The sequence below is a fragment of the Delphinus delphis genome, chromosome 1, assembly GCF_949987515.2.
Source record: "Delphinus delphis chromosome 1, mDelDel1.2, whole genome shotgun sequence".
In the NCBI taxonomy this organism is placed as follows: Eukaryota; Metazoa; Chordata; class Mammalia; order Artiodactyla; family Delphinidae; genus Delphinus; species Delphinus delphis.
Window position 1 is genome coordinate 130,998,026 of NC_082683.1, and position 25,383 is coordinate 131,023,408.

The window sequence follows — 25,383 nt, forward strand, 5'->3', positions numbered from 1 at the left end:
TTGTCCCAAAGTTTACAATGTACTGCTCCAAGAAGCATTCCATGTGTAGCTAGAGCTATAGTGAAAGCCCACAAAATAATAAGGCCACCGTTTTCTGTTTGCAACAAGATTCAAACTGCTCCAAACAAGGGATGAGTTTGGGGCAAGGGGTTGGCACCAACAGGGCAGGGGTCTATGGGCCCATGACAGCTGGTCCTGCTTCCCCCTTTCTCCATTTACTTGAGTGACTTCATGTAGTGCTCATAGCATCCCAAAGAAGGTGTCTTAGTCTGTTCAGGCTGCTGTAACAGAATACCATAAATGAGGTGCCTTACAAACAGATTTATCTCACACAGTTCTGGAGGCTGGGAATTCTAAGATCAAGGTACTGGCAGGTTCGGTGTCTAGTGAGAGCTGGCTTCCTGAGACATAGAGGGCCATCCTCTCACTGTGTCCTCACATGGCAGAAGAGGCAAGGGAGCTCTCTGGGGTCTCTTTCATATGGGCACTAATCTCACTCATTAGAGTTCTGTCCTTACGACCTAATAACTTCCCTAAGGCCCCACCTCCTAATATAATCACCTTGGGAGGTAGGATTCAACATGAATTTTAGGAGGACATAAACATTCAGTCTGTAGATCGTCTGCTACAGAACAAGCTTCCATGCTCTTCTCTCCTTACTAACTTCATACACGCACGAACACACACACACACACACACACACACACACACACACACACGCGCACACATACAGCTTATTCCCATAAGAGAGCCAGGAGCCCACAGAGGTCTAATAGAGAAAGATAATAAAGTCTTGTCCTAGAAAAATCAGGTTAATACTCAGCTCCTTACAGGCAGTAAGTGGCCATGTGTTACCAGTACTGATCAAATGCAGTCTGGATGTGACCAACCCACAATCTCCAAGTCAGAGCTGCTTTTACTGGAACAATTTTCCTAAAGGAGTGATTCTGCTGCCACCACCCTTCTCCAGAAAAGACCCTGAAAACACCTAAATTGGTCAAGGGTGAGCTGGCAGATGGAACTGAGCTGCCTTCTCTGTCCGACCCCGTCCAGCACGAGGCAGGCAGTCACGCCCCATCTTCTGGGCATTCACAGAGAGACCTGTACAGGTGCCATTCCAGCACCCCTCTGGCTGTCTTCCCCCTCAGGCCAAATGCCTGCAGTGGGAGGGAAGGTATGAAAGTTGGGAGGCAAAAAGGGAAGGGAGGATGGAGAGGACAGACCGAGGAAAGTGGCATGAGACCGTGTGTTGGTGTGGGTCTGGGGAAACCCCAGGAGATCGGCTTCCAACAGTGATTAATATAGTGACAGAAAATAGATTCTCGCTTCCAGCCACCAAGTGTGCAGAAGCTGACAATGAAGCCGTCAGCCCTGCGTTCAGGCAGCTCTGGTCTTGTGAGAAGGAAATCTGTGAACTTCGTGCTCTTGCACAAACAGGAGAGTGACTGTGGGAGCCACAGTCCCAGGGTGGAGAGGGAGCCACACTGCTCCTAAAGATGAAGATGCTAACTCTCTCTAGAGCCTGCCTCTGGCCTCTGCGAGACTCAGGAAGCTAGAGGTGCAAGGGTCCCTATGCACGCCGATGCCTGGCCAGCCCTGCCCGGGAGAGTGTCCACGTGGCACCTCTGTGCTGGACGTGTGTATCAGCCTGACTCCACTGCCGGAGGAATGCTGAAAGTCCATCTCCTTTTCTGGCAGGCATGACATGATGGCTTATGAAATATGAAGCCACTCATTCATTCATTCAACCTAATGTACCACACTTCTACTGTGTTTCCACCCTGTGTGAAGTGCTACGGTTCTGACAGTGCAGCTAAAATAGAAACAGACCCTGCCTTCCCAGAACTTACAGTTTAGTGAGGGAGACAGAAAATCAATTAAGTGATGAATGGATTTCACCCATCCATCCCATTATGTACACACGGTTCCAAATAATCAAAGGGAACTGATTAGAAAGATAAAGCCTGAGATAAGATAAGAGTTCAATATCATCTGGCTCATCATAATTTGGCATGTGAGGGAATGGAAACCCAGAGAGGTTGCATAATGTCCAAAATCACACAGATAGCAGGTGGCAAGGGCAAGGACCAGATCTTTCATTCCCTCTTTAATGTTTTCCCTATCATACCACACTGCCACAATCCAAAGAGACCCAACATGAATGAAGCATACTCAAGGTTTCCTGAAGTATTTCTTCGAATGACTACTCTGTCAAACGCTCCATGAAAAAAGTGTTCTATCATCAACTAAGTTTGCGAAATGCCAGCACTGTATCTTCCTTATGGAGGCTGACAGTGCACAGGATTGTATTAAAGGCTCTGAGGTCTGGGGGAAACGACTCTGTTCATCATTGTCTAAACAAGTGTTTCACAAATGGCTTTGAACACGGAAGCCCTTTTAGTCACGTGATGCACCTTAACACCGCACACCGGCATCCCTCAGGACTTTGGGAAATCCCAAATCAGTTAAAGTTCTGTGGATTTTAGACATGTGACCCTCCTTTGCTGCCTTTTTTCCTGTTTTCTTATTATATCAAGCAGCCTTGGTTCTTCCCCTCTAAGTTATATTGCAGGGACTTCCCTGGTGGTGCAGTGGTTAAGAACCTGCCTGCCAATGCAGGGGACACGGGTTTGATCCCTGGTCCGGGAGGATCCCATAAGCCACAGAGCAACTAAGCCCGTGTGCCACAACTACTGAGCCTGCGCTCTATAGCCTGCAAGCCACAACTACTGAGCCTGTGAACCACAAGTACTGAGCCCACGTGCCTAGACCCCGTGCTCTGCAATAAGAGAAGGCACCGCAACGAGAAGCCTGCGCACCACAACGAAGAGTAGCCCCCGCTCGCCGCAGCTAGAGAAAGCCCGTGCGCAGCAACGAAGACCCAACGCAGCCAAAAATAAATAAATAAATAAATAAATGTATAAGTTACATTGCATCTGAGTCTTCATTCTCTTTCAGCTCTCTGAGATTCCACATTTCTGGGTATCCCTTTTCCCTGGAATTCTGGAGTTCCCTCTTCTCTTGAATTTCTTCATTTTGCTCTCTGAGATAATGTACTTCTTTCTGTCCCCCAGTAACTGATCTTCAATCTACTTTGAGCTTGCTTTTTCCTAGGTAGTCAAGGAAAGCACTTGAAACTTCACCAATCATCTTCTTACGCACAATCCAATAACTGACCTATGACCTTTCTCCACCACGATTTGCTTCTCCACTTAACAGTTCATTCATCTGTTTGAACCATACTTATTGAATGCTGATGCACAGGTCACACTGAAGGCCACTTTCCCAGTAATCTCTGCCTGGTTAATTCCAGTGGTTAGAGAACTGTGGGAATATGGTTAAGTTCATAAGTTTGACCGCTTTGGAGCCCGTGAGTTTTATTCTGCCCATGACCTTGGATCCTGGCCAATATTCTCTCAAGTGGGTGCCTTTGGGCATGAAGGGGACAGGAAAATGGAGTGTGGCTGGCTAGGTTCGATTTGTGACTTCTACTGGAAAAAAACATTCAAAGTCCATGCCCCGGGACTGGAGGCATCGTCACATTAAGTGTGTCCACGTGACGGCTGATTCCTCCCTAAATCAGCCATCCACCCAGTTCTCCCAGATTCCTAATCATCTCTGAAACCATCTCCCTCTGTTAAAGGATGTCAGGAAATAGCTGACACGTGTCTTTTATTCCTATTTACTCAAACAAACCTAATGTTTTCTTCTATTGACTGAGGTTTCTTTATTCTCCCTGACCCTGTGGTTCATGTGCATTGCTCAGAGATTTCACTTGGACCTGAAGGAATGAGACAAGTGGCCTTGGAAAATACTCGCCGTCTGGCAGGAGGATTACCAGCAATATGGTCCCTTTCGCAAGAAACTTGCTACCACCAGGTGTGCAGCTGGGTCTAAATTTTGACTGCGTATAGGCACGCGCACACACCACACACACACACACACACACACACACACACACACAGTAGTTTTCCGTAAGAAGAAAAACTCAGAAGTTGATTTTTCTATGCATCTAAGTTTTTGTGGAATCCTTTGAGGAATTATTTTCATGGAATACTGCTTATTACTCCTGCTTTCCCAATACTCAGGAATATTTAAAATATAAGACAAATAATCCTCTTACCATAGAGTCATCAAAAAGTGTCATAGAAAACACTACCAACACTTATACCAATCATTAATTTAAAAGACCAAATACAGACACAGAGACTTCCTAACCAACCTTAGATTGCAAAGCTCACAGCCTTCATCTGCTATCAGGACTCTTGATTCTTTTCCCTGAGTGAGTAGGAGAGACCTTGTGGTGCTCGGCTCTGCCTTCCCCGGTCCCTCTCTCCTCTCCACTGCACCCTTCTCTTGCCTCTGATGGCCCCATTCATACCCTGAGTCCTACAACAACACCTCTGCCCACTCTGTCCTCCACCACTCTGCCTCTATCCCTGCATTATGGTCTTGTTACAGACACTTATTTTTCCAAAAGCTCGGTCTGCGTTACCCTTGTCAACTCCTTACACCCACAGAAAGGAAGCATGCTGTAACAGAAAGAACACAGCATTCAAAATAAACCAACATGTTCTTTTCCTTCCTTTCCTTTATTTTTCTTGTTTTCTCCCAGGCAACCTCCAGTTCGCCTCTTCTCCCATCTCTGAACCTTTCTCAACATAGGCAGGTGGTGGTTAACCCCCAGATGAATAAGACATGAGATGTGCCGAGATTCTTCCTTCCCAGCCATATCTTTCATGCCCTTCCTTTCTCTCCTGATCAAGTCCCTGCTCCCCATACCAAGAAGACATGAGCCAAAGACAATGAGAGACAGATACCCCTGGTAGGATCCCATGCTTCAAGCGAGACACAGTCCAGATGCCTCAGGCTGAGGACTCCCTGGCCCTCCCCATCTTCTGCTGTCAGTCCCCCACACGTACCCTCCCCTCCCCCAGAACACGCAAACCTTCCAACAAGTCGGGCATGAATACAGCAGCCATCTCAAACACCCAGGGATTTGGGCAAAGTGTTAAGAAGGAATGTAAACAATACATACTAATTGCTGCTGTGACATAAATTATAAATTAAATTAGATGGGCCAGAGTGCTGGGCTCTCCTCCCCCAGCTTCCACCATGAGCACGATGCTAGAGCAGGTATCTCAGAGACTGGAAGCTAATTTCTCACGAGCACCTTTCGATATTTCAGTAATTAGGCCCCTGGATGCTTTGTGCCAAGGTGTCCCCTAGCTCTGCTGTGTGCCGGGGTTCCAGGGCATCCTAGGTTGGTGCAGGGAGGAGCCCTCATGCAGAGGTGGACTGCAGCAGACAAGCACCCCTGCAGCTCCCTGCTTTCCACTGGAGTTGCAGCCTCAGAGAGTGAGAACTTCAGAATCAGCCCTGCCTTGTAGAAGTGGCCTGGAGGAAAAGAGGTGGTGAGCTCTCTAAATAACTATGATGAAGCTTGCTGTTCCTTTTTGTGTGACTGCTTGGGAAATCTCTGGGCCTGGAGCAAGGCAGATGCTAAAGGAACATTAGTTGAGTAGACGAATAAATGCACGAATGAGTAAGAGAACAAGTGTGTCTGTTGTGGACCCCCAATGCCTTTACTTTTCGCAGACCCATGTTTTGTTCCATTTCGTTCACTGAATAGAGGGAGGTGGGACCATTTGGAGGGGGAGGAAATGGCAGCCCATTGGGTGGGCCTGGGAGGTCTTGCCTTTGCCACAGGCAATGCTTAAAGCTGGCTCAATTCAACATAGTCCAGAGGCAGCGGTGAGGGTTTACTGTTCAGTTAAATCAGAATGGGGTGGGGACCAGACCCTAGGTTTCTGTTAGTGTTTTTCAGTAACTCTCCACCCACGGGACAGTTCTCTCTGAGTCACTGGCATCCTCACATTTCTACCCCTCTCAGAGAGTTATTTCCATGCTACAAGGCCAAGGCTTATCTTCTGTATAGAAGCCAGAGAGGATGTTGTCAAAGTCTATGCATTTACCCAACAAACATCAAAAAGTGACCTGTGGGTGCCTGACACCGTGCTGGGCTCTGGGGATCCAGAGGTGAACTGAGTCAGAGTTGCTGATTTCAAGGGGCTCACAGTCTAGTAGGGACAAGGCAAGCAAAAAGATAATGACAGTCCTGGGCTCCCTGTGGGCCTCACAGCCCAGGATGTCTCCATGAAACGTCAGGGACCTTGTCACCAATGACAAGGATAAATCCCAGAGAGCCCCAGAGCTGGGTTCACAGCTCTTCTGGGACCCTCTCCTGGTTCCCACCTGGAGCTCTTTGCTCTCCCGTAAACTGTGCAGCAGCTTGGCCACCCAGAGCTCCCTGGGGCGGCATTCCAGTGCCTCTCTGTTATGTCCCTTCTATTGAAAACCTGCCACAAAGAGCACCCGTTTCCCCAGGGACACCAGGAGCATGGCCAAATACCTTTGCCCACCTTGGTCTTTCTTCCATTGTTTTCATCAATATAAATCCAAAGTGCTAACTACCTTAGATTGGAGGCCTGCAGTGGTCTCCACGGAAGGAGACCACAGTGGGAGGGGGCTATTTCTGTGCTTTCATTAAAGCAGGCAGTTGCTTGTCGGGCTGCCAGCACCCCTGAATGCATGTCTTCCTGGGGTGACAGAGAATCAATTGGCTTGATGCAACTTCTGGATCCTTGTTCCAGCCCTGGCTTGGGTCCCACGGAGGCCCTCAGACAGACATCAATAATCTTGTCTCTCATTGCCTTTATCAGCCTGCATCCAGTGCCATTAGAATGCACCAATATTTATGTACATTTGAACGGCACTGCCAGCAGCAGCATTACAACAGGGTGTCCAGCCAGGGGGAGTGAAGGAAGGCTGTAGGCTGAGTTTTCTCTCCCTCACTCTGCTTTTGTTCGGTCTCAGGCCAGAGGGCTTCTCTATCCCCAGGTCCTTCTCTCCATCACCTGAGGTCGCAGTTTTCATTGCCACTCAGAGGCTCAACATTAATAAAAATAGGTAATATTTTGGGGGGACCTGTAATGGTCAGGATACGCTCTTTTACATGCCTTCATCGTCTCATGTAATCATCTCAAAATTCAGCACGGTAAGTGGTATTGCTACGTAACAGGTGAATGAATCAAGGCTCAGAATGGTTGAGGAAGCTCAAGGTCATACAGCTGTTACCAGGGTTACAGGCAGGGTAACAAGGTCACACAGAAAGAACCTGGTTTTAGCTTATATCTGGACCAAAATGCTATGTACTTTTACTCAATTATACTGCCTTGTGTTTTTTAAAATTCAATAAGTGTAAAATATAGTTATTGAGTACCTACTATGTGCCAGATACCATGATAGGTGGAAGATATTCAAGTGACTAAGACAGATGAGGTCTCTGTTCTAGTGTGGGAACATTGTAAGACAACAAACAAACACACCCACAAGAAAATATTGCCTCATGATAAGTGTGTGCAGAGAGTTAATATAGGTTGATGTGAAAGTGAATGATTGGGAGGCTACTTTTAGATGGAGTGACTGGAAGTCCTCTTGAGGAGGTGACATTCAGAATGAGTCATGACTGGCAAGGAGAAGCTGGCCACATGACCCTCATGGGCACTTACTAGTAACCCTAGGGTGGGAATGAGTGGGGTGGGTTTGAGGAAAGGGAGGAAGACCAATGTGGCTGAAACTTAGCAGCTGATGGGGTGAAATGTGGGAGATGAGATGGGAGAGGTAGGCAGAGCTGGGTCCTCCTGGCTTATATGCCAGAGGAAGCCACTTGTATTTAATTGTGGTAAGAAGTCATTGGACTCTATCAGATACAATTGAAGTTCCCTCTGATTTTGTGTGGAGAAGGGTTGGAGTAGAACAAAGGGAGAAACTGGTGTTAGGAGACTGCTGTGACAGTAGCTTAGGGAGGGGTGGAGTCGCTGAGGGAATGACAGACATGAGCACAGGCTTAGGAAGTAGGTAAATTGGACTGGCTGATGGATTGCATGTGGGGTGTAAGGGAGAGAGAAGAATCAAGAAAGTCTCCCAGGTTTTGGAACTGAGCAACCTGGTGAATCACGGTGCCATTTATGAAAAGAGGGAGGGTTGAATGAGAAACTGATTGGAATGCTTGGGGTAGGGAGTCAAGGGTTATGTTTGGGCCATTTTAAAGCTCTAGATGTTAATTAAACCCCTATATAAATAATTGGATATCATCTTGGAGAATGTACAGATGTAGATGAGAAGGAGGTCCAGGTCTGTCCCTGCCACACCTTAACATTCAGAGGTAGAGCAGAGGAAGGGAAGCCTGAGAAAGAGAGGTCAATAGGGCAAGAAGAAAACCCGGGGGTTGTGATTTCCAGAAAGCAGAGAGATGAAACGTTTCAGAATAATCATTATGATGATGATGATGATTGAAGAAGGAGGAAGAGGAAAAGAAGGGAAAGAAGAAAAAGAAGGAGAAGGAGAAGAGGGAGAAGGAGAAGGAGAGGGAGAGGAAGAGGAAGAGGAAGAAGTAGAAGAAGAAGAAGGGGAAGGGGAAGGAGAAGAAGAAAAAGAAAAGAGCGAGACACTGTTATTCTCCCTGTTTTATAGACGAGACAACCAAGGTACAGAGAGGCTACTTAAGAGTGAAATCAATGGTATTTCTTCCTCTGTGTTCATTGAATAAACAATGCCCAGTTCCTTCTTTCTGTGCCCTACAAATCAGCTTCTGAGCCTCAAACAGGTCCAGACTGAGTTCTCTGGAGGTCCTGTCTTTTTCAGCCCTGAACTTGGTTTATTAATCTCTTTGTCAGTTTCAATGCACAGATCAGGGGAAACCTGCTAGCTTAGCTGACAGACAAGCAGGCTGCAGCTGTGGAGAGTAATCAGGTTTCCTATTTGGATCTATTCTCCTATAGAAACATTTTCTTCAGGCTCATCCCCTCCCCAGTTGCTAAACACATCACATGATACCTGGACCATCCCTTGCCACCCAAAACTGCTCCAAATCCCTTCTTGAGACCTCATCCAACTCTTACTTCTTCTGAGGAGGCTTCCCTGAGACACCTACCCTATTCATCTCTGCAGTCCCTCAGAAATTATTTCATATATAATTAATTTTCATTCCAAATTAGGCTCAATTTTTCACTTTCTGTTGGCAAAGTATTTGGGTTCCCATGACATACTTCATAATCAAAAACGTTATTACCAAGAAGAACAACAATCCTGCAGCCTGTAGAACAAAAACCACATTCACAGAAACATAGACAAGATGAAAAAGCAGAAGGCTATGTACCAGATGAAGGAAAAAGATAAAACCCCAGAAAAACAACTAAATGAAATGGAGATAGGCAATCTTCCAGAAAAATAATTCAGAATGATAGTGAAGATGATCCAGGACCTCAGAAAAAGAATGGAGGCAAAGATCGAGAAGATACAAGAAATGTTTAACAAAGATCTAGAAGAATTAAAGAACAAACAGAGATGAACAATACAATAACTGAAATGAAAAACACACTAGAAGGAGTCAATAGCAGAATAACTGAGGCAGAAGAATGGGTAAGTGACCTGGAAGACAGAATGGTAGAATTCACTGCTGCAGAATAGAATAAAGAAAAAAGAATGAAAAGAAATGAAGACAGCCTAAGAGACCTCTGGGAAAACATTAAATGCAACAACATTTGCATTATAGGGGTCCCAGAAGGAGAAGAGAGAGAGAAAGTACCTGAGAAAATATTTGAAGAGATTATAGTCGAAAATTTCCCTAACATGGGAAAGGAAATAGCCACTCAAGTCCAGTAAGCACAGAGAGTCCCATACAGGATAAAACCAAGGAGAAACACACCGAGACACATAGTAATCAAATTGGCAAAAATTAAAGACAAAGAAAAATTATTGAAAGAAGCAAGGGAAAAATGACAAATAATATACAAGGGAACTCCCATAAGGTTAACAGCTGATTTCTCAGCAGAAACTCTACAAGCCAGAAGGGAGTGGCATGATATACTTAAAGTGATGAAAGGGAAGAACCTACAACCAAGATTACTCTACCTGGCAAGGATCTCATTCAGATTCGATGGAGAAATCAAAAGATTTACAGACAAGCAAAAGCTAAGAGAATTCAGCACCACCAAACCAGCTCTACAGAAAATGCTAAAGGAACTTCTCTAAGTGGGAAACACAAGAGAAGACAAGGACCTACAAAAACAAACCGCCCAAAATTAAGAAAATGGTAATAGGAACATACATATCGATAATTACCTTAAATGTGAATGGATTAAATGCTCCAACCAAAAGACACAGGCTTGCTGAATGGATACAAAAACAAGACCCATATATAAGCTGTCTACAAGAGACACACTTCAGACCTAGGGACACAAACAGACTGAAAATGAGGGGATGGAAATAGATATTCCATGCAAATGGAAATCAAAAGAAAGCTGGAGTAGCCATACTCATATCAGATAAAATAGACTTTAAAATAAAGAATGTTACAAGAGACAAGGAAGGACACTACATAATGATCAAGGGATCAATCCAAGAAGAAGATATAACAATTATAAATATATACACACCCAACATAAGAGCACCTCAATAAAAAAGGCACCTACTAACAGCTCTAAAAGAGGAAATCGACAGTAACACAGTAATAGTGGGGGAGTTTAACACCTCACTTACATCAATGGACAGATCATCCAGACAGAAAATTAATAAGGAAACACAAGCTTTAAATGACACAATAGACCAGATAGATTTAATTGACATTTATAGGACATTCCATCCAAAACCAGCAGATTACACTTTCTTCTCAAGTGCACACGGAACATTCTCCAGGATAGATCACATCTTGGGTCACAAATCAAGCCTCAGTATGTTTAAGAAAATTGAAATCATACCGAGCATCTCTTCTGACCACAAAGGTATGAGATTAGAAATCAATTAGAGGGAAAAAAACGTAAAAAGCACAAACACATAGAGGCTAAACAATACGTTACTAAATAACCAAGAGATTACAAAAGAAATCAAAGAGGAAATAAAAAAATACCTAGAGACAAATGACAATGAAAACACAATGATCCAAAACCTGTGGGACGAAGCAAAAGCAGTTCTAAGAGGAAAGTTTATAGCTATACAAGCCTACCTCAAGAAACAAGAAAAATCTCAAATAAACAATGTAACCTTACACCTAAAGGAACTAGAGAAAGAAGAACAAACAAAACCCAAAGTTAGCAGAAGGAAAGAAATCATAAAGATAAGAGCAGAAATAAATGAAATAGAAACAAAGAAAATAATAGCAAAGATCAATAAAACTAAAAGCTGGTTCTTTGAGAAGATAAACATAATTGATAAACCATTAGCCAGACTCATCAAGAAAAAGAGGAAGAGGACTCAAATCAATAAAATTAAAAATGAAAAAGGAGACGTTACAACAGACACCGCAAAAATACAAAGCATCCTAAGAGACTACTATGAGCAACTCTATGCCAATAAAACGGACAACCTGGAAGAAATGGACAAATTCTTAGAAAGGTATAACCTTCCAAGACTGAACCAGGAAGAAACAGAAAATATGAACAGACCAATCACAAGTAATGAAATTGAAACTGTGATTAAAAATCTTCCAACAAACAGAAGTCCAGGACCAGATGGCTTCACAGGTGAATTCTATCAGACATTTAGAGAAGAGCTAACATCCATCCTTCTCAAACTCTTCCAAAAAATTGCAGAGGAAGGAACACTCCCAAACTCATTCTATGAGGCCACCATCACCCTGATACCAAAACCAGATAGAGGTACAACAAAAAAAGAAAATTTCAGACCAATATCACTGATGAATATATATGCAAAAATCCTCAACAAAATACTAGCAAACAGTATCCAACAACACACTACAAGGATCATACACCATGATCAAGTGGGATTTATCCCAGAGATGCAAGGATTCTTCAATATACACATATCAATAAATGTAATACACCATATTAAAAAATTGAAGAATAAAATCCATATGATCATCTCAATAGATGCAGAAAAAGCTTTTTACAAAATTCAACACTGCTTTATGATAAAAACTCTCCAGAAAGTGGGCATAGAGGGAAACTACCTCAACATAATAAAGGCCATATATGACAAACCCACAGCAAATATCATTCTCAATGGTGAAAAATTGAAAGCATGTCCTCTAAGATCAGGAATAAGACAAGGATGTCCAGTCTCACCACTATTATTCAACATAGTTTTGGAAGTCTTAGCCACAGCAATCAGAGAAGAAAAAGAAATAAAAAGAATACAAACTGGAAAAGAAATAAAAGTGTCACTGTTTGCAGATGACATGATATTATACATAGAGATTCCTAAAGATGCCACCAATAAACTACTAGAGCTAATCAATGAATTTGGTAAAGTTGCAGGACACAAAATTAATGCACAGAAATCTCTTGCATTCCTATACACTAATGATGAAAACTCTGAAAGAGAAATTAAGGAAACACTCCCATTTACCACTGCAACAAAACGAATAAAATACCTAGGAATAAACTTACCTAGGGAAACAAAAGACCTGTATGCAGAAAACTATAAGACACTGATGAAAGAAATTAAAGATGATACCAAGAGATGGAGAGTATACCATGTTCTTGGACTGCAAGAATCAACATTGTGAAAATGGCTATACTACCCAAAGCAATCTACAGATTCAATGCAATCCTTATCAAATTACCAATGACAGTTTTTACAGAACTAGAACAAAAAATCTTAAAATTTGTATGGAAACACAAAATACCCTGAATAGCCAAAGCAGTATTGAGGGGAAAAAATGGAGCTGGAGGTATCAGACTCCCTGACTTCAGACTATACTACAAAGCTACGGTAATCAAGACAATATTGTACTGGCAAAAAAACCAAAAGATAGATCAATGGAACAGCATAGAAAGCCCAGAGATAAACCCACGCCCATATGGTCACCTTATTTTTGATAAAGGAGGCAAGGATATACAATGGAGAAAAGACAGTCTCTTCAATAAGTGGTGCTAGGAAAACTGGACAGCTACATGTAAAAGAATGAAATTAGAACACTCCCTAACATCATACACAAAAATAAACTCAAAATGGATTAGAGACCTAAATGTAAGACCAGGCACTATAGAACTCTTAGAGGAAAACATAGGAAGAACACTCTTTGACATAAATCACAGCAAGGTATTTTTTGATCCACCTCCTAGAGTAATGGAAATAAAAATAAACAAAGGGGACCTAATGAAACTTAAAAGCTTTTGCACAGCAAAGGAAACCATAAACAAGATGAAAAGACAACCCTCAGAATGGGAGAAAATATTTGCAAATGAATCATCGGACAAAGGATTAATCTCCAAAATATATAAACAGCTCATGCAGCTCAATATTAAAAAAACAAACAACCCAATACCAAAATGGGCAGGAGACCTAAATAGACATTTCTCCAAGGAAGACATACAGATGGTCAAGAAGCACATGAAAAGCTGCTCAACATCACTAATTGTTAGAGAAATGCAAATCAAAACTACAATGAGGTATCACCTCACACCAGTTAGAATGGGCATCATCAGAAAATCTACAAACAACAAATGCTGGAGAGGGTGTGGAGAAAAGGGAACCCTCTGGCACTGTTGCAAGGTGGGAATGTAAATTGGTACAGCCACTATGGAGAACAGTATGGAGGTTCCTTAAAGAACTAAAAATAGAATTACCATATGACCCAGCAATCCTACTACTGGGCATATACCCAGAGAAAAACATAATTCATAAAGACACAGCACCCCAGTGTTTATTGCAGCACTATTTACAATAGCCAGGTCATGGAAGCAACCTAAGTTCCCATCAACAGACAAATTGATAAAGAAGATGTGGTAATATATACAATGGAATATTACTCAGCCAGAAAAAGGAACGAAATTGGGTCATTTGTAGAGATGTGGATGCATCTAGAGACTGTCATACAGAGTTAAGTAAGTCAGAAAGAGAAAAACAAATATCGTGTATTAACGCATATATGTGGAACCTAGAAAATGGTACAGATGAACTGGTTTGCAGAGCAGAAATTGAGACACAGATGTAGAGAACAAACATATGCACACCAAGGGGTGAAAGCAGCAGGTGGGGAGGGGGTTGTGGTGTGATGAATTGGGAGATTGGGATTGACATGTATACACTGATGTGTATAAAATGGATAACTAATAAGAAAATAAATAAAATTTAAAAAATAAGTTAAAAAAAAAAAACTTTATTACCAGAGGTGAAAATAACAATGAGGGGAGGGAAATGTAACCCTGGGTGTCTGAAAAGGGGCTAGGAGAGAAAAAATAATCTGAGATGCCAATTAACTTTGGAGCAGAGGTATGCAAGAGCAGGGAACATCAAGGAGAGCCTGTAGGTAGGGGCGAGGGTGAATGTGGTCTGGGGCAGAACACTCCAGGTCCTAAAAAAGACCCAGGCTCTCTGCCACTAGATATGCTCAGAACATGACCTTGTGCAGCTAGACATGGCCCTGGCTGGTCCTCCAGAGAGCAGGCGCAGGAGCAGGGCCATACGGGAAGTGAGCCTGGCTGCAGCATCCCTTCTGTTCTGGCTCTGTCACATCCATCTGAAATGGACCAAGTACGTCTGCACATGGAGCGTGCCCGAGCAATGGTCAACATAATTGAAGAGTGCCTCAAGTTCCCTCTACCAATCTTCCCGTCTGCTTAGAGTATAAAATTTGTATACCTGAAGAACAAAGCCTTTAATTTTGCAGCTATAAACAAGGGGGCTCATTTTCAAGAGCACAGTGGGGAATGGTGAGTCACACAAGGGGTAGGCAGGTGTGGAAGTAGCCAGATGAGATTCTGCCCTAAATGGGATCATCAGTGGGGGAGCAAAGGGGAAGGTCTCATAAAGAAGGCATGGGAGACATGGGAAGAAGTGTCATGAATTTCACAAGCCCCTGGGATAGGCCCTATTTTCCTCCAATGTATGCAGACAGAGACAAATAGGGTAAAGAGAGACCCCTTCTTATGCACTGGTGAGGCCCTGTAGAGCTGCCCCCACATATAGGGAGACCCACCTCCATCCTGCTTCATAGAAGTCTGAAGAATGTTCATTCAGTCATTCAGCAAATATTTATTGAACATCTATTATGTGCAGCCCCCATTCTAGGTGCTTGAAATACATCATTGAACAAAGACACACACCCCTGCATTTGTGGAGCATATATTCAAAGTGATAGGACTCAGGCACCAACCTACAACATGATAAATGGTAACATATATGCGACGTTAGAGGTAATTCAAGCCAAGTCTTTGAAGGAGCCTATCTTTCCCAAAGTGTGCACTCCCCTAAATTCCGTATTCTCATGTACAGCCTAGGTATGTTCTCTGTTATCTCATCAGAAATCTCTGAGGCCAGAGTTGCCACAATTCCTACTTCTTTCTTATTCCAACAAGCATCCTCCTCCACCCATGACTTGTCCTACACACATATTGGACACAGACAGGGTACTCAACCCCACGTGTGACATAGAATCAGTCATGGTCGTTTGGGAGCACAGATTCTGTCCCCTGACAGAAATCCTCTTCTGAAATGATCTGTTCACCCTAGAGTCCCTTTTCCACAGATCCTTCCCTGTGGCACATTTGGCAAATGTGGTCTTCCAAGGAGGGTTGGTCTAACTCGGGGAGAAAAGAGAAAAACCTCATTCCTATTATGATTGATTTCCCTTCCTGTCAGGCTTAGGTCTCCCAGGAGCCCCATTTCCACTCATAACCCACAAAGCTCCCTTTCCTGGATCACTCCTGACCCAGAAGAAGATTTGGGGATGAGGCAAACGCTGTATCCTTACCTGTCTCCCACAGATGACTGTTCTAAAATTTTCCAGATTGAATGTCTGAGAACACTTTGATTTCATCTCATTTTTAGCACATATGCATACATGCATGAAAGGGAGAAAACAGCATCCTTCCATGTGCCCAGCACTAGGGGAGATGGGCGGAAATATTCTTCGGTAGTAGATCACGGACCAAGCTGAAATACCTCTAGACTGCTCTCTTGCCCTTCACCTCTTCTCCTATGTATTGTATCAAGTTCCATAAAGACATAGCTAAGCTGTACTTTCAAATTCAGTGTATGTGAAAAATAGAAGAATAAGGCTTAAAAATCCAGTGCTCAGATGCACCAGAGTTCTTTGAGGTCAGTCTTAGGCCCCTTTCTCTTCTCACTCATACGTTAGTTCTGTCCAACCTCACCTATGTCCTCTCTTCAGGTACTACCTCTCTGCCCATGACTCACAGGCTTGTCTTTGCAGTCAGATGTCTCTGAGTCTTAGAACTGAGCAGCCCACAACATCCCAAGGGATATTTCTCCTTGGTTCACTACCAGGTTCCTCAACACCACACAACCATAACAAACTCATAATCCTCCTACAACCACCTCCAAGCCTGGACCTCTTCCATCATCTTTCATCTCAGCAATAGCTTCACCACCATCCAGGGGTACAAGCCAAAAATCCAAGCATCACTGTTGGCTCTCCCTTGCTCTCACGCTCATAGTAAATCTAGCCACAGTCCTAACAATTTTGCCTCCCAAAGTCTCTTGAATCTATCTACCTCCCTTTGTCTCTGTTGCCACCACCTTAATCCCCAAACTCATGCCCTCTCACTTAGACCACGTTAAGATTTCCAGGCAGCCTTTACCTGGCTCCCTCTCTAATCAGATTCTCACGTTGCAACCTGAGGAATTTCTAAATGTAAATCTGGGGGTGCCCCACGCCCTCACCACACCTACATTTACTTTGATAGTTTCCTGTTGCTCCAAGAATAAATACCAAAATCCTTGCGTTGTGAGCTGAATGGTGTCCCTGCCAAAATTCATGTGTTGAAGTCACACCACACCCTGTACCTCAGAATATGATTGTCTTTGGACATAGTGTCTTTAAAGAAGCAATTCAGTTAAAATGAGGTCATTAGGGTGGCTCCCTTAGTCACTATGACTGGTGTTCTTATAAAAAGAGGAAATATGGACCCAGACAGGCAGAAGGCCAACCAGGGAGAAGACTCAGGGAGAAGAGGACCATTTACAAGCCAAGGAGAGGTCTCAGGAGATGTGAACCCTGCTGACACCTTGATCTCGGACTTCTAGCCTCTGACATTGTGCGATAATAAATTTCTAATGTTTAAGCCATTGTGTCTGAGGTGCTTTTGTTATGGCAGCCCTAGTAAATGAATGCATCTTAATAGGGCTGCAAAGTCCTCCATGGCTTGTGGGTAATTTTAAAATATATTCACAGAATTTTTGATCCTCTCCCTTCAAAAGGCGGAGCCTAATTCTCCTCCCTTTGAGTGTGGACTATACTTAATGGGTTGCCTCTGATGAATAGAACTGAATGGAAGTGACAGTGAGTGACTTCCCAGATTAGGACTTAAAAGGCATTATGGCTTCCCTCTTCTTCTCTTGCTCTCAGATCACTGCTCTGTGGGAAACCAGCTGCTGTATCATGAGGACCCTCAAGGAGCCCTATGGAGAGGTGACATGGGGAGGACTGAGGCCTCCTGCCAACAGCCATGTAAGTGAGCTATCTTGTAAGCAGATCCTGTAGTACCAAACAGAACTTCAGATGACTGCAGCCCTTGCGAAGGTCTTGACTGTGACTTCATGAGAGACCCTCAAGCAGTACCACTCAGCTAAGCTGCTCCTGAATTCCTGACCCACCAAGACGGATGAAAAGAAGACCAGAGAGAAACATTGCTTATGAATTGGATAATCTTTCCTTATATAGACAATAACATGGGTAGCTCAGTACCTGACAGATATAGTGACCCTAGAAGAGAAAGCCCCAACCCATTTTTAAAAGTAAATATCGTAATTTTAAATAAAAAGACATGCTTTTAAATCCAAGCACTTTGTTTAATCAGACTACTTAGCTGCACTCAGGCTGCTTTGCCCTAGTTCAAATCTGTGTTGTTTGTAAGTGTATTTTATGAATGACATTTCTTTACAAGAAAAAAAAAAACCCATCAGAAACCTATTTATCTTAAGCCTCTTTATCTCAGGCTATTTTGCATGTATACGTATGTACATATATCTGTAATTTCTCCCTAGCACCAGGAAGGCCAGACTTGGGAAGAGCTTTTATTCATTATTTAATCAAGGAAAGAGCTTTAAGTCAAACAAGAGCAGGGAAGGGAAGGGTTGGGGTGGGGGGTGGAGGGAGGAGACGTCCAGGCAGGAGCAAAGGAGTCTGGGCAAGAGAGAACATTTTTATAAACAGACTCTCAAGATAAAAACCTGAACAAAGAGCAACAAACAGCTCCTTTCTACATCTTTTTTTTTCTTTCTTGAAGCTCCTGACAGACTCAATTCCCTTCCTGCATAATCTCCTCTCCTTTTTTTCTTTCTGGAGCAATGTCAGTGTTCTGAATACAGAAATGCATCACTACTTGTTTCCCTTAAGGTGGATCCTTCCTCTGGCTACAAACAGAGGAGGGAAAAGTCCAGCCCAGCCACCAGTGGGCTGAGTGTGCCTGCCACCTCATTCTCTGCTACAGGGATTTCAAATCTTGCAAACTTCTCCACCCTGGGGACTCTTTCCCTTACCTAGAGGGCTCTCCCTGGTTTCATTAATTTTTCAAGAAGCAGATGGTAGCTGAGAGTCAGCCTCAGTTCCACCTTGGGTGAATCAGAGGGACTTGGCCCACAGTAACCTGGAGAGGTAGGTTACTCCCACCCACATTTTGCAGCTAAGGGGACTGCGGCTCAGAGAGACAGCTTCATGTTCGTAGAAGGAATCCGGACTTTGGGATCAGCCCTGCCTTTCTACCATGATGAACTCTGATTCTCTACCCCTGTGTTTCTTGCCTTTCTCTATCAAAATATTTTCCTAGGAAATATTCCTTTGTGGTCTAAATCTTCCCCCTTTTGTATTTCTCCCATCAGCTCAATCCCATCATCTTTCAACTTTCTTTAATTCATTACTTCAACAACTATTTATGGAGCACCTCCTGTGTGAAGCAATGAAACTACTCTTGTGGAATTTACATTCTAGCTAAGGAAGATAATTAACAAACAAGCAAACATGTCCCATGTCAATGGTGATCAGTGCTAAGTAAGGAGAAAAGACCAGGCAGGGCATAGAGGGTAGGGAATGCTCCTGTGGGAAGCAGGGCCTTGCCCTTCTATAATGGGTAGTCAGGGTGGTCTCATGGAAAGGTGACACTTAAGAGCAGACGTGAAGGAATGGAGGAATTCGATTGGGGAGGGGTTCTAGGAGGAGGGAACAGGAAGTGCAAAGATGCTGAAATCTTTGGTGTGTTTGAGGAAAAGTGAGAAGGCCAGTGTGGCTGGAGTTACAGGTCAAGGAGGCGTGGCAGATAAGGCTAGAGAAGAAAGAACAAAGTGGGTCAGGAGCAAGAGATCAGATTAGCGCCACGAGGAGGAGAGCATGAGGGCCTTCTGATGTAAGAGCTTTGGTTTTTACTCTAAGTGAGCCAGAAAGTTATTGGAGGGTTATCAGCAGGAGATCAAACTTGATCACTCCAGTAGTGTGCTAAGAATAGACTGGGGGTAGGGAGGCAAGTCTGGAGGAAGGGAGACCCATTAGGAGGCACAGCAGGAAGCCAAGTTTGGAGGAAGGAAGACCCATTAGGAGGCACTGCAGGAAGCCAGGTGCAAGTTGATGGAGACAGACGAAGGGATGAGACTGGTTAGATTTTGGAGACATTTAGAGGGTGGAATCAACGGGGTTTGCTAACGGCTTGATGGAGGATGTAAGACAAAGAGAAATCAAGGATGACTTCAAGGTTTGGCCGTAGTAACTGGAAGAATGGAGTTGCCAAAACTGAGAGGGAACAGACTGTGAGAGAAGGAAGATCAGTGATAGTAAAGAGGGAGGGGGGAAGTTTGCAAAGAGAGGAGGTGAGAGATTGTCATGTAGGAGAGAAGGAGAGTGAATGGACTAGGAAAATGCAGTAGTATTGCCCAGCAGAGCTAAGGGCTAACTTGAGGTCTGTGGCAATGAATGTAAAGTGACATCATTGCTGGGTTTGGGGGGGTCTTTTGTCCAGCCATTTAAAGCTGCACTTATATAAGTGTGGAGTAGGCAGACAGTTGGATTTAACCAAGGTTGGGGATTTGCTGGCCAGGACACTGGAAAACAAGATGTGGGAAGGAATTGAGCTTATGCATGGGATGGATGGCAATGACGATCGAGGCCACCCAAGCAGGATAGGAGGGGAGCACGGCAGGAGGGGCGAGAAGAGTGCAAAGTTAGCGGGATCAATAGGTTGTACGTTTTGGAAAAGGTGGAAGAATTGTTAGGATGGGGATGCAAAAGGGAGTGAGCTGGGAAGTCAGGGGGTGGTGGTCAGAGATGGAAAGGCTTAAAATTGAGATTATGGATGGGTGTAGAAATTGGAGGTTCAAGGGAATGAGAATGGGAGTGGGTGACTCCCAGAATCATCTTCCCTGACACCTCCCATATCTGGGGCTCCCCTCCTTCTCTTCTACCTGTGTGCTTTTCCAAGAATCCTTTCCCTTTCTGATATTTACAGCATTAACTGATACAAATCTGGCTCATTCCCTCTGGCCTTATTGGTCCCCTCTTGTGTTAATGTGGGTCCTCGGAGAAACAGAAGTCCCAAGACTAAACACACAAGAATTTCATTAAGGGAGATGTCTGAGAGAGGGAATGGGGAGAGAGCTGGGTGAGGCTGGGAGAATTGTCCGACCACCATGCAAGAGAGTTGGTTGAGTGGAAGCATTTAGATAGCTGGGCAATCTAACAAAGGTTTCAAGTTGGCAAGCCTGTCAGGGAGTCCTCTACCTGGAAGCAACTATCAGACACCTGTAAGAAACAGGAACTGGTCTGCCTTGGCATCCCCAACACAGTCATGGGCTGGGAGCCGCCCATGGGCAGCATGGGCTCCAGCTAATGTACCAATAGATTTCAAGGAGCACATCATCTGGGGTCCTTGGTCAATCATGCTGTCCATAATTGGCTTTCTATGAAGTCCATTTCCATAGATGCCACAGTAATCCAGCTACAGGACCAAGCTCAGGAGTGAAGTCACTGCTTTTTAGTTGACTATCCTGTAACTTTTAGCTCTTTGCTAAGATCTGGGTGCTGCTACCTTAGAGAGAAGTGTGTGGGCAAAGTGCAGCTGCCTGGTTTCCTCCACACGCAGGGACTCTCCACATGGACTAAACTCCAGAGAAGTTTCTATGCTTTCAGGAAGCCTGCACTGCGCACGCTGCCTGTCCAGCGGCCATTGTTAACATGGCCACAGGCACGGGGTTTGCAAGAGCTGGGCTTGGAGAGCATGGGGGCAAGCAGACCACGGAGGTGGTACTGGGGCCTCCTTTGATCCCATTTATCGCACCTCTGCTGACACCAGCAGGCTCCACGTCTCCCACTAAAGGGCTCTTTTCTTCTATCCATTTGGCATTCTTCACATACCGTCTGATTCTCTCTGTCCCATATTTCCCACTCATCGATACCTGAAAATTCAGCCTTCACAAAACGTCACCTCAAAGGCTTCGTTCTCCTCCCCCAGCCTGATTTCTCAGGCCTCCCAACCAAATAAACACCATTTCAGCCCCTGGCAGTTTGCATCTTTGATTTCTCCTTCCCTCTGCAATTCCTTTCACCCCACGTCCCTCGATAAAACCTGACATGTCATCCGTGCACTATCTCTCCAGTCTATCCCTGTACTTTTCTGCTTCTGCCAAAACATTGGTTCATGTTCACCTATCGCCTTCTGCAACTAGCACCGGCTCCTACTTTCTGCTTTTGCAGTGCCCTTTTTCCATCTTTCTCCTCGTCCTTCCCTCTCGCTGTGCTCTTGTCTCATCCCTTGTCTCACACCTCCTCTTCTCACTCTCCTCTCTCCACCATCAGAAGGGCCTTCACGGATCCACTCACCCCACCCACACGTCCTCTCACCCTGGTCTTGAATAAGGCCCCAGTGCACACTTCTCAAGATGGTTTCTCCTAAAACAGAAATCAAAACCAAAACCAAAAAAATATTCCTTCCAACAGTGGGACCATTTAGAGCAAAGCCTTCCTTCAAGCAGTCCTGCATCCCCAGCCCCCAGCAGGCCTGCAGAGATCCCACTGGCTGCACCCGCAAGAGGTGGGGATTTTAGAGCTAAGGGCTGAGGCTGACGCGGGAGCAATAATGAGGTTTGGAGCAGGGATTCTACAGGTGGTTTCCTCAAGGTTACCCACTAGTGGGTGGCAAAGCTAGAACCCAGGTATAGTGACGCTCGATCCAATATTCTTTCAACTCTTTATTAACGGTGCTTCCAATTAAGAAGAAATTCCAACACTGGGTGAGAGCCTGGGCTCTGAACAGCCCTAGTGTGCTGGTAGGGGAGCAGCATGGTGGAGCTCAGCAGGGAGCTTGTTGGAAATGCAGAGTCTGGGCTCCACTCAGACCCATGGAGTCACCACCTGCACTTTCACAGGATCCCCAGGTGACTCCGATACATATTAAAATATGAGAAGCACTGATCCAGAGACCCTCAGGCCTGCCTCCCAATTCCAAGACTGTGACTTCACTTGCCGGACTAGAGGCCCCAGAACACAGGTATCTTGCCGTCAGTCTATAGTGCAGTACAGAGAGCTCCCTGTAACACAAAATATGCTAAGTCAATGTTGTTTCCTGACAGACTGATTAAACAGTCCTATCCCCGAATTATTTTTGTCTTCTATACATGGCAAGTCAAGCTACTCATTTTCCAGGGATATTTTCAAAGGAAGATACTCTAAGGGCGACTCCAAAGCACACTTCGTGGCTATTACATCTTCCACGTACACTAAATGGTGCCACACGGGGACCCCACAGTGCAGGTCATGAGATGCACGTGGTGAGAAGAAGCAAGTAAATACAGGAGCCCTGTTCTCAGCGCCACTCCACCCACTGAGATGCCCGCACAGTGCCTCAAGCTATTCTTAGACTGACGTGCCACCTCTGGCTTGTCACCCAGACAGCTTTCTTTGTACTCTAAAGAAAGAGAGTCCCTGGAAACATTGATTTTGGGGGTCCATGAGCAGCATCCTTCCTCCACGGACCGGGAGAAAGGCATCCTTGGCAAAAGACCAGGCAGACTGGACTGAGCCTCTTGGTAGATGGGGGGCAGGGCAACTAAAATGGAGAGTGGGACAGTGTCTGGTTATCTCCTGCTGAGACGAGGTAAAGGGTCAGAAATACACTCCCAATAACCCTACCTCTAGGCTCAGCGGGTGCGTGTGCATGCGGAGCGGGTACTGAAAAAGAGCTTCCAGGAAAAAAAGATGTTCCCATCTGAATGGCAGGGTCTGCCCCGCAGTTCCGGGAGACTTCAGGTTGGATTTGCATGCACCTGCCCGATACACATAGATAAACATCTGGAGCCATTAATGTCCTGCATTTCGGGGCTGCTCTGGGTCCATACCAAATGAGGATGGAGCGTTCTTCTTTCTGCTTGGGATCAAAACGTGCTTGAAAGACGCAGAAGCCTTTGGATCTGCTCTCACTTAAAAAGCACAGTTCTTCCTAAAGTTTTCAGTTTGCTACCACAGACAGTTTCCTGCTCAAATATAGTCATCCAAAATATACATCCATAATTCTTAGCATCTGCTCTGTACAGAGAAGCATATTTGGATAATCCAGGAAATTTTTTTAAATAAGGAAGGAAAGAAAAGAAAAAGAAGTTAGGAAAGAAGGGAGAGAGGATTAAAATAAGTATTCTCTGAGAGTAATTTCCTCTCTGAAAGGCTAAAAATATATAAACTTTAATATTTACACTGGCAGACTCTTACGTTAGTTGACAGTCTCCATATTTTTAGTAGAGGGCCATTGACAAAAGCAGGTGAAGACACTTAGTAATGCATTCATTATAGATCAATTTAGTAAAGGTTAATAGCTCTTTGTTTTGAATAAGATCTCTACTAACCCTTCTGTGATGTGTGTCGTTCCTTTGTACAGCACAATTTGAAAAGTTATTCAATGAATGAATGATTGAATGTTCATGTTTATATGAAAATGTCTTGAATGTCTGCAAGAATGTTTGAATTTCATTTATCCTGCCTTTCACTCAGGTAGAGTCTAGCCTCAGTGAACACTTGGCTTCCTGATCATTTTAATTAAAGGTACAAATAATGATCCTTCACCAAAGAACTCAGACAGAGCCATTTCTTCAACTGCAAATCAATAAACCATCCAATAGGAAAAAGAGCAACAGACAGGAATAGGCAATACACAAAAAGAGAAAACTCAGACGGCTAATAAACAGATGAAAAGATGCTCCCTCCAACTAGCAATCGAGAAAATGCAAATACAAGCACCCAGGGGACACCGTGTTTAACCCATGAGATGGCCAGCAATCAGATAAAATTACATTGCGGGTAAGGGCATGGGATCAGAAGACAGGCTATCAGGGTTTGCATCCTGACTCTACCGCTTTGCCAATGTTTGCCCCAGGACAAGATTCTTAACTTCTCTGGGTCTGTCTCTGTGTAGCTGTTAAAAATAATGAGGTAGATTTCTAGGTACTGACATGGAATGGTCTTCAAGACATATGGCTGAGTGGAAATAGCAAGTATCAGAACAGTGACAGGATATCACTGTGAATATCACTGACGATGTGATATTTGATATGATACATTTGCGTAGGTATCATTTGTGTAAATGCTACATACAAAACCTTATATTATATTTATGTATAGAGGTAAGTGCAGTCATTAACTCTAAGGGAGGTATTGGTGTTGGGTGTGATAGTCAAAAGCAGACTTTACCGTATTTGTACTATTTTTAATGCAAACATTATTTAGGACAAACATTATTCATCTTTACAATGCATTCCTCTATTATTTGTATAATTAAAATTTAGGGAAGGGGAAGTAGGGAGTTGTTGTTTAATGGGTATAGGGTTTCAGTTTGGGATGATGAAAATGTTCTACAGGTGGATAGACGTGACGGTTGCACAAAAATGTGAGTGTACTTAATGTCACAGAGCTGTATGTTAAAAATTGTTAAAATAGTAAGTTGTATGTTATGCCTATTTTACCACAATAAACAATTTTAATTTCATTTAAAAATTCTTTATACCATAACATGACACAACGGGACTACTCAAGTCAAGGATTAGTGTGCACTAGAGTGCGCAGAAGCTGAGCCTTTCAAGAACCCCGGAATTTGGGTGGGGGAGAGTTGGAGAGTGGCACAGAGGCTTGGAACGAAGAGGCAATGGAATGGCCCGTCTTCCCAGAGAAGGAAAGTCTTGAAAAAAGATGAGAAATAAAATTAGACATTCAGTGGAAAGTCAAGCAGTGCCCAACTGATGGAACTTGGCCTTGATCTTCTGGGAAGGAAAGAACGAATTCCCCTAACTCCCTGTTTCCCTGTCTCTCGCCAGTCAAAAGCCCTCCAGAGATAAATTCGCAGATGGGGAGGGGCGGGGACAGTGGTACAGAAG